At 37.9% G+C, this 22,138-nt stretch overlaps 1 long non-coding RNA gene across 8 annotated transcripts in view; it reads left to right on the plus strand.

Annotated features, from left to right (window-relative positions):
* LOC148225527 (uncharacterized) overlaps positions 1–22,138 on the plus strand; it is a 183,075-nt gene that overhangs the window by 67,698 nt on the left and 93,239 nt on the right. For 5 of the 8 annotated variants that reach the window (XR_015807928.1, XR_015807923.1, XR_015807925.1 and 2 more), the window contains exons 2-5: positions 13,278–13,400; positions 14,647–14,738; positions 14,894–15,115; positions 15,768–18,170. This is a non-coding gene — a long non-coding RNA (uncharacterized LOC148225527). The remainder of the gene's footprint in view (positions 1–13,277; positions 13,401–14,646; positions 14,739–14,893; positions 15,116–15,767; positions 18,171–22,138) is intronic. The other 3 variants (XR_015807926.1, XR_015807930.1, XR_015807924.1) reach the window with 3 other exon arrangements.

Here is a 22,138-nt window from a genome sequence, read left to right on the forward strand (position 1 = left end):
TCAGAAAGATCTCATCCTGCCTTATTTTCCCCCAACCACATCTTGGCATTATGTAGAAGTAAGCCTGGACATGCACTGAACTCTCCAAATCACCCTCCTCAATCCCCATGGGCTGGAAATTCAGAGGAAGCAGAGTAGGGAGGGAAGTGTGTGGCCCCATAGGAGGATGAGCAAGAAATGCCCTGCATGGGCACTGCTGCCCCTCACACCCTCCTGCCAGCACAGCTGCCTCTTACACCTGCACATATTCCTCTATGATATGGTCATTTCCTGCCTGAGTAGCGAGAGCTTGGTGTCATTTTAAGCTACACAATGCCATTGTGGCACATCCAGGAAAATGTCCAGTTCTGGCCCCTCAGCTCAGGAAGGACATTGAGACGCTTGAGCGCGTCCAGAGAAGGCAACGGGGCTGGTGAGGGGCTTGGAACACAAACCCTGTGAGGAATGGCTGAGGGAGCTGGGCTTGTTCAGCCTGGAGAAAAGGGGACTCAGGGGTGACCTGATCACTCTCCACAACTCCCTGAAAGGTGATTGTAGTCAGGTGGGGTTGGTCTCTTTCTCCAGACAGCAACTGACAGAACAAGAGGAGACCATCTCAAGTTGCATCAAGGGAAAATTAAGTTGGATATCAGGAAAAAGATTTTCCACCGAGAGTGATCAAGTATTGGGATGGTCTGCCCAGGGAGGTGGTGGAGTCACCATCCCTGGATGTGTTTAAAAAAAGACTGGATGTGGCATTCTGTGTCATGGTTTAGTTGAGGTGTTAGGGCATGGGTTGGACTCGATGATCTTGGAGGTCTCTTCCAACCTGGTGATTCTGTGATTCTGTGAATCAAGGCCAGGGAACAGGTTTGCCAGGATTACAGGATTTGAGGGGCACAGGACCACATTCACTGCTGCAAACCCTGTTCCCAAAAAGACCGAAGTATTTCTGTCAGGCACTTCACTGAGAAATCTGCACTCAAATGTGCACACACCTCTGAGAAAAACATTCTTTATGTTAACAAAGATGTGCTTCAAAATGGCACAAATACATGTGCCCTGCTTCTGTGCAAACTGAAGTCACCACATGGGAAAACTAGAACTTGTTTCAAGAAAGACAGATGATACTGACATTCAGAATCCATGTTTAAAGGAACAAAAAAATCTCAACAGTCTGCTAGTACCATGCCCACTACCCTAATTTCTTGTTTCAGGACTTTATTTGTTGGGAATGCCTCTACTGCAAACCAGTATAGAACAAAGAATTTCCAGAGTTCCTTAGATAAATAGAGATAAAAACATGTCAGTTGATATATGTATTGGTTGTCTCTTTTTGCAGTGATGTGACATTTTTGAAAGTATTTGATCATGGTGGAATTGCACAGAGCTTTTTCCTGTATCAAACCTTGCCTCCTAATGTTACAACTTTGTGTGTAAAATGAATACTTTAGGAAGAACAGTAGAAAATTCTTTAATTCCTGTCTCATAACATGATCTCAAAGACACTTCATTAAGTTGCAGGAAGGACATATTTAAAATATGTAGGGAATATATTGAGATAAAAATTATCAGCAATAATCATACTATGTAAAAACTTTCTAGAATAATATGTATAACACTATAGAAGGTATAATGCATACTGCAAAGCATGTATGTGCTTAAATTGCACCAAAGCCTGGCCTAAGTTAGACAAGATGTGACCCAAGGATTCAGATTTCCTCATATATACCTACTTTGATGTTTTGAATACTGAAAAGTAAACTCCACTCCAGTGTTGGATGCAAAAAGCTGGTCTCTTTGGATCTCTTTGGCTGATGATTATTTTATCTTGCATATTCTGCTGATGTGCAAAAGTACTGCTAAAATGCTAAATTCAAAAAAAAGAACATGTCTTGGATATTGCAAAAAGAGGTGTAAAAAAGAAGCACTCATCAAAGTATTCTAAGATAATTTTATATATATATATATATCAATGTCTCTAGTAATAAAGTTCTCTGAACTACTTTCTGCCATGGTTCTTGTGAGCAATGAGCAGAACAAGGGTGCCTGTGCAGCCTACATTGCTTTAGTGCTTCCTTGCATTCCTAGCAGAATTCTGCTTTGAGCTGTGTAATATGCACACAGCAAGAGACAAATATGATTATATATAGCATACTGTATTTTTATATTGTACATAAGTCATGGGCTAGAAAGTCATAATGCAAACATATTGTGGTAGAAGGTGTCTAGCAGCCATACATCCTCTAGATCTTACATTTGAATAACAGTTTTAAAGCAAGGACATATTTTTGCTGTGAAACAACCTGATACTGTGCTTAATACTTGCCAAAGATCTGTATTCCATAACAGTGCACATATCTCAGCCTCAAATTCATAATGAGTTATTGAATGAACTATGGCATATCTTTTAGAAATATACTTGACCCTGAATTAAGCCTTTCAGTGATGGAGAACACACCATCTGTTAGTTGTCATCATAGGTAGAAAAATAAAGACTTTGTTTCTAGACTTCATTTATATTTTTCTTTTCATCACTGAATCTCACTATGCCTTATTCTTCTGAATAGAAGACCTGTTTACAATCAAAGATCTATTCCCCAGATAGATATCTGCAGACAGAAAGCAAGTAATTAATTTCTCCTGAAAAAACATTGTAAATCTCTCCATCTCTCTCTCAGGCATAGGTGCCACATGAGAAATAATTTTGCAACTCATTTTTAAACACTTTCCATTTTCATATGGTCTCAGCAATGTAGGGTTGACACAAGTGGACACCACATTAGTGTTGATCATGTCACTAGCATTGCACAGAAGTGAAACCATCCCCACAGTCTCCTAAGAGATCAGCCTGTTGGTAAAGTCAAGTGTTTCTTAGTTCCTTTCTTAGAGGAGCTCATGTTTAAGTGGTGTCCACCAACACCATAATCAGGCAGAGCTAAAGCTGGGTAGGTGAGAATGGAAACAGGGTTAAGGGCAAGGTGACATTATTGCTCATAAAATGTCATCAAGATTAGATTGTGCCATTTGGGTTCAAGTTTTCCCATGTATCCATCATCTACCACTGCTCAGATGAACACCTGCACCCCCAAGCTACTATGTAGTTTGGCATGACAGGCTGGTCTTTCATTCCCACTCTCTGTGGAACAATGCTGGGGGCTTTTTTCCCTAAAATAAAGATTCTAAATTTATGCAAATAAGGTCTTCTCTAACTAGGTTATCAGGGATCTACAAGACCACCTAGACTTGTTACTGCTCTGTCCTGTAATCTAACTTTTCACTTACTAGTTCAGAGGTATTTTTTTGACTCCTAGATTGTGTGTGATAGGAAAAGAAAAGAAAATAGGGTTTAGATGGTGGTTTTTGTGTTGTCAGGGTCTGAACAAATAAAATGCAAAGACTTCTTTCCCGTGTCTGTTCCTTGAGCAGAGCTGGGGGGACAGTCTTTCGTGTATGTCTAGGATTTGGAGATGACAAAAATAAACATACCTCAAATTTTCTTCCCTTTCCTTTCTTAATCATATTCATCTCTGCTCAGAAGACCTTAGAGACGTTCAGTGAATACTGACACTGACTTTGTAACATCTAAATTAACATTTGTCTGATATCCCGTTAATCTGCAACAATAATCAGCTGGAGTATTTTGATCTAGTAAGAGTTGAAGGGAGATTAGCACAGAGTGGACAACCCTTTTAATTTATTAAAATGATAAGCAGAGAAAGAGCGAGCTGCTTCCAAAATCCTACAGCTCAGTGGCCAGAGGAGTGTGCATGGTGTATTTTCTAAGTCCTTTAGTTGCTAAGCAGCTTTGACTAAGAACACCTGTGCACTTTGTGAGTATCAAAGGGCACAGGTCTTGAATTTGCAGATCAAGAAGTGCAATGATGTCTACAGCAGTTTTGTGTTTTCCTACAGGGAGAGCACCAGACAAAGCATATGTAACAGATTAAAAGATCAGACAGCTGCCGTCGGTTTGCATGTCAGAAAATCAGCTTTTGTTGTTCAGGTATTAGGGGAAAAAGGGGTGATTTATTTGCATGTCTGTGTTTAAAATAGACATGCAATAGGGCAACCTTTTAAAATCATATGCCAGGGAGAGTGCATTCTCAGTAGCATTATTGAGAATTAGCCCTTTCGATTAACAATTATCCCTTTCAAAACTGGACTGTAAAATTTAGATACACAAATGATAAAGAGTTCCATCCTGGTTTTGAAGCACTTCTGTTTGTTTTCTGCTGAGCAGAAAATGCAGAGAAAATGCAAACCTGGTGCAGGGCAGACACTCCTGAGAAAATGGTTAATGTATACCTTTTACATAAAGTTGTAGAAAGGCGAAATTTAATTAGAGAGCACCCTGGTGGTCAATCATTGAAAGGAAAAATTGTCTTATGTGTACAGCTTTGACAGCAGTGATCAGAGTTAATTTCCACACAGTAAAAAGGAACATGTTCAAGTCATGATTTAGGACCGTGTCTGTCCTACATCTCACTCGTGATTGCCATATAGTGTGTGTCTTCAGGGGCTGTTAACAATGTGCAATAGGTGCACACTTTTTACTGCCAGTGTAGCTAGAGAGAAAAAGTTATTGAACTAAGAGACTGAGAGCTATGGAGAAAGAGCTCTGGGTACACACTAAACAGGAGAGTGAGGCCAGGGCCATGACAATTTCTTAGATAGAGGTAGATATGAGACACTAATAAGGTGTGTGGTGGTGTCTGTATGGATCCTACAAGAAAATAAGAAAAAATATGGGGAAAAGAAAATCAAAGATCTCTTGCAGCATTGTTAGCTAGGACAAGACATCATGGTATCATGAAAGACATGTCAGAGACAAACATGAAATTTTCAACTGATGTACATTAAAACATTGGATCTATAAATTATGTCAATGGACAGAGCAGCTAAGTTTGCATAAGATCATAAAAATATGAAGTGGTAAAACAGGAAAAACCAAAGCATGGAGTCCTGTGGGGATATTTCTCTCTAAAGCCACAGTGGAGGAACCCTAACCAGACAGTAAATTTTTAAGGACACCTTCAGGCTTGTTCCCCTAGGAACTTTGCTGTTAACTGTATATAACTTTAAGCAGAAGATTTCATGTTGTGCAGCACACCTAAATCCTGTGCACAGCAGAATTTTTATGGGTCTGTGAGTCAGTTCTTAATCCATTTCATGCACCTTTGACTTGCTTTCAGTGTAATAATTTTGCCAGTCACCTGGACTGCTATTTCCATTATTCTCTGCCTCTGCTGATCTTCTTAACCATCACTTCTCTGTTATGCATAATCTGGATCTTAGCCTGTGCAGACTGCTGTGTCAGTGAATGATGTGCTGTCTACTGACACAGTGAATGAACACCTTTGCTCCTCATGAATGAGTATAGACTTGCTTTCATCAATCTGCACTGAACACTAATCCATTCAACTTACATGTGGCACAGAATGGCCTTTAGTCTATGTCATCTGATTTTGGAGCAATGCTGAAATAGAGGCTTTTCCTCACAAGCTCTTCTCAAAAGAAAGGATCAAGTTGCTAGTAGTCTCAAGCAAAGCATGTGTTTCCCCTCCTAGTCAGCTGGCATTTATCACAACATTATTCATACTTCAGATTATTTAGCAATTGTTTTATCTAATTTGTTTTAAATATATTTTCAGGTATTCATTGGATTCTATATCAAATGGGTAATTAAAATCTACCTACTTCTTCTCCTATCTTTGCATAGCCTACTAATTTTGTAACAGATTTAGACCACCAGCTGTTCAATATCTGATTATGATGCTTATAGTTTCTAATATCATCCACTACACATTCAGATAATTTTCTCTTACTATTTATTCCACTGATGGCATCTAGACTTCCTTTTATCAATATCTGGTTTGACCAAGCCTTTAATGCTTAACACTCTATCAAACTGCTGTCTTTAATATCAGCATCCAGGTTTCCATCGATTTTATCTTCTTGTTTATCTGTAAGCTTCTATGACACTTACAGTGTCTCTGTTTAGTATTTGTAAAAGCCTTTCTGACTTCTCTCAACCTTTTGGCTAGAATTATGTCAATATATCTTTAACTTTTAAGGTTCCCATAAATCTTTTCTCTGTGTATAAACAGTTGCAAAAGTGTCCCTTACCTTCCATTGATACACTTCATAGTCAGGTTTCTTAATATTGGACATTGTCCTAACTCTCTTATGATCCCCAGTAGATCCTTTATTCTTATTTGTGGTATTTTGGTGTCTGAGTCATCCTTATGTTTGAGTAGAAAATGCTGATAAGCTCTTGGAACGTCTTGAGACAGTGCTGCTCAGACTAGGTAAGCACTGTGAGTGGGCCTTGCTCAATTATTTGTTTTTAGTCTTAAGATGACAGTATGATTAATAATAATATTTCAGTTCTCATCCTCCTAATTGGACTGGGATGCTCATGGCTGACCTTCTTTTCAGTCTTCTACCTCCTATGGCGTCTGTTAAAAGACCACATCTGACCACTTGTGTAATTCAGTGTGTCTTATTACTGCAGCTGCTTAATTGGGGGTCATGTCTTCACAATATACTACACAGACAGAATTAGCTTCCCAGAACTTCATTTAGTAAGGGGACCTAGAATGGGGATTTCACTAGAATCGCAGTTTAATTTCCATAAATGTCTACACCTGAACTGGTAATATTGTTATATTATTTTTGTTTGCTTCCAGGTATGATTCTTAATCTTCATGCACATGTCACAGAGACCAGTAGTTTTCATTTTGAAATCTTCCCTTTTTAATAAATTTCTAAGTATTAAAGTGACCCTTAGTTCTGCCTGCCCCCAAACTAGAAGCCTTGGGTATCATTCTTTAGAATTAAGCATCACTCATTTTAGCATAAGATTTAGCTATACATTAAAAATTCATTAAGTTTCCCCAGTTTTGCATCAGATTGCAAAGTTTTCTTGTATATCCTGACCAGGGCAATCAAGCATCATGCTTATCCCTATGGGCTCCTTTTGAGATGTTGGGACAGAGACTGAACAGCCAAATAAACTGGAAGAAGAGGATAAAAACCTCTGTAAAATGATGGAAGCAAATATTAACACCTCTTAAAATATGTCATTTCATTTCATATAGCTCACCTTGCAGTGGAAATTACTGATAAAGACAATGAGATTTTAGAAAAACAGTGTCAGATAATTCGTGTACTGCTACTGTCATTAAATCCAGTGATTATCTAGTACAATATATGCAGTAAAAATCCAGGAGGAAGAGATCTTTGGACTATATCTTCCTGGATTAATGCTTCCTCTCTAGGTAATACAGTGACTCTTTGTTTCCCAGGCTTTCCTAGCTGTGCAGTGGTTCAGCTTCAAGGGAGTAACAGAAGGTGCCTCTTCCTGCAGTGACTGTGATCATGTCACATGATTTGGATTCAAATGCCTCAAGCAGGAAAAACAAAGACTTTGTCTCTTCTGGCTAGGTATTCTAGCCATTTGGAAGCCTGGTAAAAGATATTTTGGGCTTGCTTTCGTAAATTTTTAAATAACCATACCAGAAAATTTTAAGTATGCTTAAATAATTTTTACTGGACTAAATGTAATCATCTCTCGGAATAACCTTTGACTTTCACTGAAGAAGGAAATTTCATAGATCTTCAAGCTTTCAAGGAGTTTTTAAAACATATGGGAAGTACTTTAGGCACTAGGGACTGAGATGAGTCTGGTTGACTTCAGAGGTGCCTAGAGACTTTCAGGACTCTTGTGAATCATGTTCTGCTGTGAAAGAGAAAGTTCTTTCTCCCTAGCCTTTCAGAGTTTCTTCAATTGTGCCAAATTTAGGCAAAGTGTAGGTGTAATGTAAGTCTTTGTCCAAAGGAGTTAATATAGCAAAATCTCATCTCCTCACTCACTCATGGACCTGACACAATTGAGGAATTTACAGTGACAGTCCCCTAAACTGGGGGTGTTGGTGACCTGGAAAGGTTGAGGTTCTTGCATTGTTAGTCAACATCCCACTCAGAAAGCACTTGCATTCTTTAATTTCTAGCTAGGCTTTCTATGCAAGTGTGAGTAAGCAGTGCATCAGGGCAAACAATACCTTTGTTGTACTCTAGATTCATATTTTTAAGAACTACCATTGCTTTAATTTAAATTATTCTGGTGACAAGCAGTACATAATGTTATGATTAAAAATCCAGAAAATATATTAAATAAAGCACTGTAAACATTTATAGATAATCAGTAATTTCCGAGAATAAGTTAAAATTCAAAAAGATTAAAAAATTATTGAACTGGATTGTTATTTTTTACAGTGTCTGGGGCTAAAAAATTTCTGCGGGGCTTTCTGTTATGTGCACTCCCTCTTATTCTGAGAAACACTAGAACTGTTCCACAAAGGAAAGGTCCAAGGAGGAAATATTTTTCATCCTACAAATGTTTTGAATATTGTCTGAGATAAGGAAGGCTTGGTGGGCATCCACTCTTGCTGCTGGGGAGCATGGCAATGACATCAGGATTAGCCCCAAGCATACCCTTGTTCCCACTGTTAGAAAGATGCTGTCAGTCTCTTCAAACAAGCACAAAAGCTCAGGATTCCTTGTAGCTTCAGGAATGTGGCAGCAGGGTGGCTTTGGGACCATCACCTTAGCAGCCCTTGCTTGGCCTTCCTGCTTATGTATTTCACAACTCCCAAAACAAAGAATGAATCTTCATTTTATGCTAGGGTACTATTTTCAGGGCAAAATATCTGTTACTTAATGGTCATTACTTACCCAACATCATATTCTTGTTGAAGAGCTCTAAACAGTTCCCAATTGTAAAGCAAGGGAACACATGCTTTGTCATTATCAAACTTGGTTTTGTATCAGAGACTCCCTTTTGATTTATCTGTGTTAACAATTTCATTACCTCCTTTTAAGTGTTCTGACCCACTGATACATTGCCTGCCATGTAACTGTCAACTATGTTAGGACATCCCAGTGTCTGAAGACATGTCATAGATTATTTAGATGTTGCAAAGCAATCAGTTTTCTGAAAAAAAGCTCTCTATTTTAAAATTTTTATTCCATTTTTCCTTTTCAAATCCAAATTAGGCCTCACTTCCCTTTGGCTCAAGCCTTTTATAAATGCTTTCAAAATGTGTTTTTCATTTATACTGTCCAACAGCACTAATTTCCACTTTTTCCAAATCTTTTTTCAAACTTTACTGAAAGAAACAAACAAAAAAATCTCTCCTATTCCTCCACATCAGATGTACTGACGTTTTAACTAGAGGACTTTTTCGATATGTTACATATGATGGCTATACTGTATCAGGAGGCATGTGCACATGCTGGCATCTGACATTTCTGCACAGTTTAGCAGACTATATATAGTAATCTAAAATAGAGACATTTTACCTGGCAGAGCCCTACAGAGAGCCTCCAAATAACCCAGTGAGCCAAGGGCTCCCAGCCCAGTGGGTGCCTCAGTGGGTTCTTAAATAACAGTGGGATATCAGTCCTTTCTTAGTAGAATGACAATAGCTTTAGACTTCATTGGATCAAGTTGGAAGGAGAATGATCACATTGGCTCTTTACTAAAAACCTGTGCCCACAGCTGGACAACAAAAAGACCTGTTCATCTACAGAAAATAATTGTTTCCCAATTCAGGTATTTCTTGCAACAAGGTGGAGAGGATGCCCAGGTCACTTCTCTCATGTCAGTCAGTCAAGTTCCTTGGCACTCTCATGATCAGGCTTTTGGGATGCTTGTGGAGAACTTTAATGGGTGTGAAATGCATCATGGGGACACACAAAAAACCATCTGATAATCAAGTAATTGCATGATGGGGGTTGGCATAATGGACCTGAGACTTTTCATAATAAATGGTTTCCTGTTGATTCCCAGAAAGCTGGAGACACTGGTGGTCATCCAGTCCAGAAAATAACAGCTCCTCTTTCATTTTCCTAGAGAAATCAGATGGTAATATTTTCAGTGCCATTTTGCCTTTCATTTATCTTGAGAAAAATGTTTACTTCAAACAATTTATGCCCTCTCTCCCAGGGCGGTTTTATAGTGTATCTGAATTGGTCTCACATATGGTATTGCAGAGAGTTTTGATAGCCACAGATGGTGCATCTGCAAACATTTGAAATCAGCTTCACTATCCAAACCTCCAATACTTGTCTGTGTCCCAAATGGAGTTGGTAAATGCCTGATGTAGTTATTCACTCATAATAAACACCAAAGGGTAATGAGTTGTTGGCAATTAAAAAAAAAATAAAAAAATCTTAATTCCTGATTCTGTAGCTCCAACAATAATATCAAGAAGAGAATCTTTTCACAGCAGGTAAATTAAAGAAGTTTTAGTTGGCCTTTCTGTGCTTCACAATAATTTCCTTTGCTTTATTTTTGTCAGATCTCTGTAGCTATATAACATTATTTCTACTTTAGAAAGCAGAAATAATGCCATTATATTTTGCTGCCACTAGAAGAATATAGGATAACAATTTGGCTAAAAGTTCCTAAGTCTATTCAAAAGGAAAAGAAAAAGAAGGATTATTAGACAGGCAAAACTGACTCACTTATTAATGCGCTTACTATAAAAATTTCAAATTACTTGTCCCATTAGAAAAACACAGATAACTTTCTTTTTCTGTGTCAGCAGGACTCAACCTGGCAGGGTCCTTCACAGAAGCCTGTTGGTGGTGGGCTGAGGGGGAGAGTAGGGAGACAGAGGCACAGCCAGCCCCTGCTGTAATGCAGGGTCAGCCCATGGGGGTGTTTCAGCTCGTGTGCATGGCCCAGGTCCCATCTACATGGGGATACAGGCTGGCCTTTGCTGCAGATGCAATTCTGCTCCTGCCTCTAAGTAAAGGTAGGAACAGGGAGGAGCACTACCCTCTGCACCCGTGTGGGCATTTAGAAATAAAAACTGCCAATAGTTCCATAAGCTCATCTGAAGTCCTTGCCCCAGCTCTAAAATTGTTGGGCTGACTCCATTAAAAAAAATAGATGGCAAGGGAAAGCAAATAAACCAAACCAAACCATATGAAAAAACTAAAACCAAACTGAACGAAAACAAACAACAAATAAGACATTTTCCTCATATTTCAAATGATGAATGAAAGCCCTGCAAACACATGACTTACCCAAAGTGAGATAGAGTAGAACCAGACTTAGTCCTCACACTGATTTATCCACAGTCTAAAGGCACTGAGGATCCAATGAACCGTGGGAAGCTCCTGAGGATGAACACAAGGAAGAATGAAACCAGCGGGAGAGTGAATGGAAAGATGTTCCCACAATTAGGGTTGTCTGAAATAAGCCCAGAGCTGGGAAAGGAGGCCAATACATAAGTAAAGGAAGGAAAGGAGTCTTAGAAGTCGAGAACATACTCTGCTATAAGAGGAAATTGAAGCAGGATATAAGGATTACATGGTTAGAAGAATGGGTGAAGAAACACTGTAATTTTGGCAGCTGCAACTTTTTTTTTACTGAAAAGGAAAGGTAGAAAACAGAAAGTGTAAGAAAGAAAAGTGATGAATGAAGTGGGTGCAATGGTGTCTTGACAGATGTGTGTATATTCTGTGGGAAAGAGTGAGTCAGATTTTTTAAGGGCCTGGGTGTGAGGGGAGGAAATGTCTCCTAGAACCAAAACTTTGGCAAAGTGGGCAATCAGGAGTGGACTGTTCCTAAGCAAGTCACAACAACCCATGCTGCCCTGCTTTTGGGGAGCCTGTTTAACCTGTGGGATGCTGCAACAACCTCGTCTCCCTTCTGCTTGGGGTCATCTGCTTCTTTGAAGAGTGCAGGGAGCTGCAGGGGAGAGCCATGGCCAGAGAGCAGGAGAGCTGGGCAGCAAGCTTTGGGCAGATAGGGATGCAGAATAAACCCACAGCAGCTCACGTCTCTCACAGGCATGGCCTTCCCACCCTGCCATCAATAACAAGCAGTTTTAACCACCAAGCTTGACAGCTTTTCTACAATTTCCTTAGGAGTGACTGTGGTTGCTGTGGACTGACATATCCATGCACAGACCACTCTTCCCAGATTTTAAATGGCTGTGAAAGGAACATGACTCTGAGTATGGCTTTCCATGCAATCAAAACCAGCATATTTTTGCAAGCAGGAGAATGAGCACAGAGACTGAATTTCTTTCTCACTGTACAGACTTTCAGTCTTACATTGTGCAGCTCGAAACCATCACTGTTCTAGTGAGGAAAATATGCAGTCAATTGAACATTAACTGTTTTGGACACTATTACTACAAAAATAAATAATCAACCAACTTCATCTCTGAATAGAAAACTCTGCAGTGGGAAGACTGAGTGAATAACTGCCATGATTGCTGAGGAAGAGATGGAAATAACAGTTTACAGTTCACAGGATCTTAATGGATAATCCATGTGGTAAATTAGGATGTGGCTGAAATTACAGATACAGTAATTAAAATTAGCCGTGAATAATAGAACACAGCTCCTCTAGAATAGAATAGAAAGTGCTGCTAGACAGAAACAGAATAATACTGTGCAAATGTACAGAAATTTTAATTTTTAAGAGAAGTTTAAATTGGCAAGAGATGTGTTCAATATCTCCACTGACACTTTTCACAAGCTTATAATAGGTAGCTGTAAACTATTGTTGGAGAGGAATTTAATTTAATTGCATCTCCTCCTTATGAAAAGTACTTTCTGAAGCACATTTGAAGTCAGTGCTAAGGTGTCTCTAAATTACCATTCAGACAGAGTCTATTCACTTCAGCTGGCCACAGTTTGACTGTACTCTCTTCTTTGGTCTATTGCTCTCTTTTAAACTGCAGAAACTATGTTAGGAACAGAATAGCCATAAGCTCTGTTGTTCCAGCACAGAGGCTTTTCCCAACCAATGCTGGAGCTGCTTTTTACCTAACAGGAGAAAATTACAAACCCAGAGAAAGAAGAGGGGTTATCTGCTCTTTCTGTTTCCCTGAAAAACTCCTGGTGCAAGTCACTTCTGACAATGCAATGTAGAATGTAAGGCATTAGTTTGTTCTGCCAGAATTATTCCCCTATTTTCAAAATATTCGAGTATAATGTGATGCTGAGTGACTGCACAACTGTAAAACTGCCTGAGAAGCCCATATGTCATTAGATTTCTACTTAATATACTGGTTCAGATTCATCAGGCCCTATGAAACTGTGATTTCAAGGTGTGTGGACAGTATGACTGAAACACTTTTTTGCCAGATCTGAAGTAGTTTCTCTGTGTCATCAATGCTCACCATACAAGCTTTAAAGGGTAGCATTTTTCTGCTAGAATTCCAAGCATATTCTTTGATATTTTTCCCTTCTGATTTTGTAATTTCCAGTGACATGATGGAGGATCCCTGAGGCCTCTCTAATGGCTTTTTAGCAGATGGGAATCTCAACAGAAGATTTTTCCTAGATGTGTGCATGTGCTTTAGGAGAAGATCATACAAAAAAACTGTGAAGTAAGTTATTTGTTATCAAGATAATACTAAGAAGATAAGAGCATACAGTTGTAATACCTTGGAAAACAGAAAAATAATGGCCATTGCTTTGCAGAAGACCTTTTACCTTTCTGCAGTATGCTGCATTCCAGTTGACACATGGCCTTTGGGACAGGGACAGACATTGAACCCTCTCCGAGGGTACCTGTGCAGGCTCATGAGTGCATGATGTGGCACTCGGTAAGCATTCTCATCAATCCTGTTTTTTAACAGAAAATCTCCTTTTTTAATCTTACAAACCACTTGATGGCAAAAAAGAGGCTTAAACACATAGGTTTATAGTCTGTACATCCTCATCACTCCCCTCCCAAACTGAATCCTCATAACTCCTCCTCACAAACCAAATCAGAGGGCAGCCAGGCTGTTTTATCTCTCCAAATTTTCTTCAGCCCAAGTTTAGGTAACATTCACAAAGATTTACCTGGGGATTGTAAAAACCATTGAGGATGGGGTCTCCTAAACCCCAGGGAGGGGATATTAACCCCAGTGCTGAAGGATATGACAGAAAATTTGAGGTTTGATATACAAGCATGATTATGTCTGTGATATACCTTTTTCTCTTTTTTTTTTTTTCTCTTGTAGCATATGTGTTCTGGCAAATCTTTGGATTCTGCAGCAGTTTGCTATTTATCTGTTGTGTTATAAACAATCTTGTTTTGTTTTGTTGTGCGTTTTTTTTAATAATTGAGCTGTTTCTAATGATTCACAATTAATTACAGCAGCTCTAAATTTTCAATTTAAAGTAGTTTAAATTATTGCCTAGGCTTTTACCATAGGCAGAGGCATGCTAGTCGTACAGTCCTGGTGAATCAGATTTAATAGGCATTTTGAAACAAGCACAGCTGCAATTATGCCCAGAGAATTTCTGCCAACTTTTTAATAGTTTATTTTTATTGTAAAAGCATTTTAAATACCTTTGTTTCTCCTGGGGTGGAAATTATTGTTATAAAGTGTTTCATGCCAAGTTTTAATTTAGTATCCTACCAAGTAATCTATATTTTATTACATTAAAATCGTGTTATATTTCAAGAAAATATAGAACTAATGCAAGGTAACATCCTGGAAATAGAGGTACTTGTGTTTGCTGTAATACATCCAGCAGTTATTATTTTTATGTTACTCCTGATATTTTAAAGTGTTATGCAAACATTAAGTGAATCATAAAACCTAAGAACTCATTATTGCTCTGTCCTTATTTTATAAACAGGGAAAAAAGAGCACAGAAGTGCCCTGCCCATTGCAAAAGGGAAACAAAATTAGAACTGTTCTCATCGCTCAGACAACTCCTGAAAATGCTTTGTGAGTAACAACCCATTTGTGAGAAAATTGCCTTCGATTTTAATTCTATAATAAGATTTGTCATGATGCACAGAAAATAGAGAAGATGCTTACATTTTATTCGTCATGTTGATAAATGTTGTGTATCCAAATTTTGCACCATTTCTCCTTTGCAGCTTGGAATCCAAACGAATGCTAAACAGTGCCAGTCACCACATGGCAGCTATACCTGCATTTTCCATCAGACCACATTATGCATATTAGACTGGCTCTGAAAGCTTCAATTTGTCCATCTGAAGTCCAACTTCCAACAGCAGCAGCTCTCCTGAGTACTTGTGTTCCTGTATAGATGCCACTAAAAAGAAAGCAATAAACACAGTAAGAAATAAACTAAAAAGGTAATTTTTTTCCTACTTGATTAACATGAACTAAGGAAAAAAATTTAAATTGATGGAAAAAATGTGAACATATTCATAACCACATCTGAATCATAGAATATTATCTTGCAGTAAAAATGCTACTTAGATGCTTTGAATGAGGCACAAAGTAAGTACCTTTGAATTAGGTTGAATTTAATTTAATTTAGTTATCTTTTTCATAGATAAACATGATCCACTGATACTTCATTCTGAAAATCGCTCATTTTGTTAAATTTAACTTTAGCAGTATGCTGGGCTGAGGCTCCAGTCATACCTTTGATGGTGGCACCTCTCTTATTTGGTATGAGTCCAGTGTGACATCACTGATTACTCATATCACTATTTCAATTTTAGATATTTCGCTATTTACCTACATCTCACTTTTTCAGATTGTGCTGATTGTGTATCCCCCAATCTCTGAAACAGTATTACAGGAATATGAAAGTATAAAAAAGGGAAAAAAACATTTCCTCAAGAAAGCTGTCTCACAGCTGAATTTGTTTCACTAGCAATTATTACTGCTAGTATTCACATCTTAAATACTTACATACTTACTTATATTGCACTTAAACACATGTGGAGCCAGGTCAGGTTTTAAGATCTCCTTATCTTTGTGTTTAATTTGACGTAGGTATGATTTCCAGGCACTAGTTTAAGCAAGCAGATACCTGGAGAATGACAGAGGACACCAAAGCAACAAAGATGATAAATGTCAAATAAAAATCCTAAAGAAGATATGACTGATTTTCCATGCAAGCCAAGTAGGATGGCATTGGGAGTGCTGGATTTTAGAAACACATCTCTACTGTAAAAAAATAAAATTAAACTAATTATAGAATCTGTATTATATGGCATGTTAATACTGTTAAAGGTCGGGGTTTTTTTTAATTATTGGTAGTGTGTATTCCAGCTGGATTGCTTCAGAAGTGCAAAATATATTTATTTAGTTAGAAGGACTCCTGCTAATTGTTCAATGGCTCTTGCTGTGCTGGAGAGATTTTGAATTTATATTGTTGCTCAAAATGCAAGGCACTTCTGATTCATTTAACATTGTTTGGACAGCTGTGAAGAGAAATAAAATGGCACAATATTGTTTTCCTGTGCTGCTTTTGAAGTGACATAATTACTTCAAATATTGCCTGAGATACCCACTGAGACAATCAGGGGACTTAATTTTAAATGAAGCAATATGTATCTCAACACTGAAAGCAAAATTGTGCACTGCAAAGTGATGGAGGAAGTATTGGAATAGAAATCCCTGCTAAGCACTATGTTATTTACCTACTTGCCAGCCAGAGGTTACATATTTTGAGATAACTGCTAATTTTTATGTCAGATAGACTATATATTGCCTTAATTCTGTAAGTCCCCTTTACAAATAACAGCAGAGATATTTGTGTGCCAATTGATTACTGTTTCAATCTTTCACAGAAGATGCAGTTGTTATCATGAACAACGTGCAGTTATTCCTTCAGAGACATCATTTGTAGGTTGATTGCCTCCTTAATGTCATGAAGCAGTCTTTTGATTAAAGAGAGAAATGAGAAATTTTATGCTACTTCCTAATTTTACACCTCTCAGTGTAACTGTGTGTCTTAGCATTACTCTTCATTCAGAATAACTGCTAATTTCCCCAAACACAAGCTTCACCTCTGAGGCTGATCTTCCAGCCCATGTGTCCAGACCTTGTTTTTTCCTTTATCCGTTCTGGCCTGCATAATACCAGGTCCATCCTTCACAGCCTTCTTTCTCCCTCATACAAATGCTCTGGTCCCATTTGCCTTACAAAGCCAAACTCAAAAGCTGTGTGCCTGGGCCAGACAAAAGCATCATGGCAGGAACTGTTCAGTTCACAAAATCATCAGGCCCAAGGCAGAGGTTGGATTCCCAGCCCAAGGCAGGAGGAGGAGAACTTTGCTCATGCTCTATGAATTAGTTTGGGACCCATGGCATGGCTTAAAGTGAGCTCTTGTAAGCTTTGCATTGGAACTAGCAGTGCCCTGGTAAACAAGGAGGTCTCCAACACTCAGAACAAATGCACTAGCATAGATGCAGAGACTTGGTGAGGAAATGCTGTAAAGCAGCTTTACATCTTCATGTCTTTACATCTTTACATCTTTATGTCTTTACATCTTTACATCTTGCATGTCCTTTACACTTGAGCTTTCCTTATCACTTAAGGGTGCCCTAGCAATGTTCAAAGCTTTCTGGGGAGAAAAGGGCTCAGGGCCAGGGAGGTAACTTCGTGGTTTTCATAAATATACTGGGAGGAAACTAAACCAGAATCTATGTCATTTCTGGGGTTGTTATGCAGAGGAAAAAAAATCTTGAGGAGCATTTTGATAATTTCTAATTTTCATGATTCTTGGCAGTTCTAAAACACAAACTAAAGATTTTGTATTCACAGCATGGGATGGATGTATCCATTTCCCTTAATATCCTGTCACCAAGCAGACAAAAGCAGATACACAGAAGAAGAGAAAAAGAAAAGGTCAAAAATATAATCATGTTTCCGTAGAATATTTTTCTAGCTCTGGAGACTCCTTGACTCTGAGATGTTGTCTTTGTAATTAATAGCTCTGATTATTTTTCTTTTGATTTTTTTTCATCTTTTGAACTCATGTAGATGGTTTGCATTTGGAAAAAACTGTATTTACCTTCACAATGTGAAAAATCAATTTCTTCCATTTTTTCTGATTATGCCATCTGCTTACTTCTGTTAACCTGTAGTTTTTTCTTTGCCAGACTGTGAGCAGTCATTCCCCATGTAACTTTCTGTTCATTTTTTTTTAATGTGGCACTTTTCCCTGCTCCTCACTCCTAGTTAGTGTTTATTTATTAAAGGTCCCATATTTTCAAAAATAGTTCCAGCTTTTGAATATTTTTAATGTACTATTTTGAACAGTATAATTTTGAATATGCCTGTCACACTGCTCATGATCTTTCCGTTATATTCTGTATTTTCTGAGGTTGGGGGATGAGAACTGCCCACAACAGTTCAAGATGTGACTGAACCATGGATTTATGCAGCTGGGTAATGAGATTCTCTGCTTGTTTCAAAGGCTGTTCTGTCTTAAAACTGATTATCCAGTGTAGCCTTGCCAGCTCCTGTATGCATGTTGTTTGGAGACCTGTAATTATGTAAAAGTCTCAGCTTGCATTTATGAATTGCATAAACAAGTTTCTGTCTTCTGTGACTAGAGAAAATTCTGCGAGAAGTAAAACCTATAACTTTGAAATCGGGAGCTAAGAGAAAATAAAGGTGCATTATTTGGGGAGGGGGATTATCTTTAAACCTGATTTCATAATTTGAAGATGTATGTAATATTAGTATGCATTTTATTAGTATTGAAACATTTTGTGCCACTCGACATGCAAACCTGATGAGCTGTCCATCTCCTCACCCTAGCTCCATACCTGGCAGGGCCTCCACATTATCCACACAGTCCTTCTGCAGCCAGACTGTTACTGAGAGATGTTCTCACACTTGTGATCTCCCAAATCTGCCCAGAAACAGTTTAGGATAGCCATGGTTGACCTAGGATGGCTCAGACAGGTTCTAGGGGCTGCAGTCTTTAGGTTTTGGTGTCACAGCAGTATTTGGAAAAAAGAGCAGGTACAATAATCTCTCCATGTGACTCCTCATTTTACTTCTGACAGTGACATGTGAGCAGCCAGAGTCCTTCCTGAGAGCAAAAACTTCGTCCTGCTGATTTTTAAAATAAATTTCTACCTCCTGCCTATATTCTGAGGATCATGTCTGTTTGTTCTAATTCATTGAAGTTAAGGTCAGATAACGATGCTAAACAATACCAGATGAAAGTGGTTTTATCACATATTGTAAACCTATAGAAAGAAATAAAATGAAGGTAGGGAAAACAGATAAGCAATGGTTAGAAATAACTCTAATGAGGGAGCTGGTACTAAAGCAGGGTCCTTGCTAATAAATGCCAGACAATTTAGTCTGAAGTACTCTTGCTCAGCTGCATGAGGACCCTGCATGATATATGTGAAATGAGAGTGGTAATGTAACAGGAACTTATTCTGCAGAACTGTAATTAACTGTCTTTTTCAAGGTGTGCTATTACTATTTTTATTTTTACTGACCCTTGAATCCTATTCAAACAGATGTAATGCATTTTTGGACTGCTGATATCACTTATTAGATGCTTAGAAAAATATGAATTAAAAGTAGATATGCTGTTCTATAACTAACTGAATAAATAATATAGCGTGTGCAAATAAAATGTCAAGATTTTGATTAGCCTTATCCAACTGCAGTTTCCATTAAGTCTTCTAGGGAATGAATAGAAGGAACTACAAGGTGAAATGCATATACCTACGTGCACACAGGAACCTTTGCATTTACACTTAGGTGGCTGAAAACTATGAAAACTAACTTAAATTCAGTCCTGTCGTTCCCATTGGAAAATATAGACCTCCATTATTTCCTACACTCACATATCTTCTTGTGATGTTGCATTTTGAAATAATCACCTTGAAAGGTAATAATGGCCATTGTAAAAACGTTAGATCATTATTACCTGTAAGGGCAGAGATTCTGAATTTACAAAGTAGTGATTGTAAGTTCAGGAGGCTGAATTCCTGGAAAATTACAAGTCACAGTTCCAGTAGTTTAGTTAGAAAATTTGCACCAAAGATCAATGATGATTTTCCATGCAATTTTTTTTTTTTTTTGCAGCTCCACTTTACACTTCAAACTTCTACTGACCTCACTGACTCTGGGACACTTTCTTCTTTGGCTATTATAAAAGCTTTTTACTTTTTATAGACACTTAGAAAATTGTTTCTGGCATGTAACTGATTGTACACAATTATACACAGAATTCATTACCTTTTATAATTATTTGTACTTTTTAAAGGTGCTATTTTTGAAAGCAGTATCTTTTTTAGCATTTGAGTTGGTTTTCTGCATTATGAAATTATGAAATCCTAATTTTAAGAGTGTATATAGGTTCTGAATCACCATTTGGGTCTCATTAACCATTCTTCATGGTTCTTTCAACCTTTTTTCTTCTCTTCACTATTGTTGATAATCTTTTAAGATGTGGTTTTGTCTTTGTTCAGATCCTGTTTTTCAAAAGATGTCCATGTCAGACTATTTTAGTTTCTGTCTTTCCTACAGAGGTGGTCACTATGATAAAATGGGTCCTGTCTTCTGTTGCTGCATCTTGAACCAGTTCCTGTGCAATGCTTGAAAGTATTCCAAATATGTACTTCTCCTCTTGTAGACTTTCTGATAATTTTCTTTATAGCTCCATTATTGATGATATCTAAAAAAAAAAAAAAAATTGTGGGTTTCTTGTTTTGGTTTTGTGTTTTTTTTTTTTCCTGGCTTATCTTAATACTTATCTTCTGCTCTCAGAATCTCTCTTATTTTCCTTACCATTCTGTAGCACACTTCTCACCATTTTGATTGTGTGATCAGTACTGCAGAAACTGTTCCTACTTAGGCAAAATACTCTCAAGTAAAGATTCAGATTTCTACAGAATTCACCTTGAGTCACTTAAATTTTTCTTCAACATTACCCTCCTTCATTAGTACAGCCTGTCCTGGCAACCTGATAGAGTTAGGCAGAATGATACAGTTAGGTATTCCTTTGATTATCTTCCCTCCAACAAGATTTTGAGGTACCTGTTCTAGGAATACCATTGTTTAAAGACAAGTATTTCACTGTCCATCTTTGAAACAACATTTGTGAAGTTTCTTCTTAACAACAAAAACCAAAATAGCACACACTGGAAAAAGCAATGGAAATGATAATTGGTTTAAATCAGATTTCTTCTCACGAGCCCTCTGCAGTGACCAATGAAAAATTCTGTTGGCGCTATTAAAGTAGAGTTTAATTATAAGCAGTTTTGCTGCCTGGAAAGCTAGACAGCATATAGAAAATTCCTAATGACAAGGGGCTTGCAAGAAGGCTGGAGAAGGGCTTTTCACAAGGTGGCCTTAAAATGAAGGAGAGCATGGTTAGATTAGAATTAAGATGAAATTCTTTATTGTTAGGCTGGTGAGACACTGCCACAGGTTATCCAGAGAAGTTGCAGAGTGCCCATCCCTGGAGGTGTGTGAGAACAGGCTGGATGGGTTGCTGACCAAACTGGTCTAGTGGAAGGTTCCCTGCCCATGGAAAAAAAGGGGTTGGAATGAGATGATTTGCCTTCCAACTCCAGCCATTTTATGATTCTATGACTCTATAAGTGCACTGAAATTCAGGCAGACAATAACTACTGAGGGTGCAGAGTCTCTTCCACTGAGGACCATACTGACAGACAATGTCATGAACAAAGAGCCTGGTTCTGCCTCAGACTGGTAAGCTAAACCACATCATCTCTTCCAGCTTCACTTTCCTAACTAATTTGATTTAACCCTTTTTTTAACCTTACTAACTAAGTCTCAAACTTACACAGTCCAGGTAACTTTTGTGTGTCCCACAAAATACAGCCTGACCTTGACGATGTTTTGATTTCCTCTTCTGTAAAATGAAGTCTTCAGGTTACAGTGACTTACCATTAAAAACAAAAACATTTAATATAAAAACTCTTTGTAGTAGAATTTTCAACTATCACATTTCAGATATGGAAAAGTTTATTTCAAAATATTTAATGCAAATGATTTTTCAAATGTTACAATTTTGTATCCCACAATTTCTTGTATATTAATTTAAATTATGAGAGGAAATATAAGAGACACATAAACGACTGAATTTAAAAACATTAATTTATTAAATCCCTTCATTTTAATAGAAGTAGTTCATGAATTAAAGACAGATCATTAACACTCAGAAAACGGGGAATTTTAAACTGTCCTTTATTTGTGTCCAAGCGATGCCCTCACTGAAGACTTGTGATGACATCTGGAACTAACAGGAGTTGGTATGAAATTTATCCCCAGATTTAGTATGTAAATTGAGTATTTTTTGGTGATGCTCATGTTAACCAGGAAAAGCAAGACTGAGCATAATAACCCACTCCAAGGAG

The sequence above is a fragment of the Sturnus vulgaris genome, chromosome 1, assembly GCF_052056855.1.
Source record: "Sturnus vulgaris isolate bStuVul1 chromosome 1, bStuVul1.hap1, whole genome shotgun sequence".
In the NCBI taxonomy this organism is placed as follows: domain Eukaryota; kingdom Metazoa; phylum Chordata; class Aves; order Passeriformes; family Sturnidae; genus Sturnus; species Sturnus vulgaris.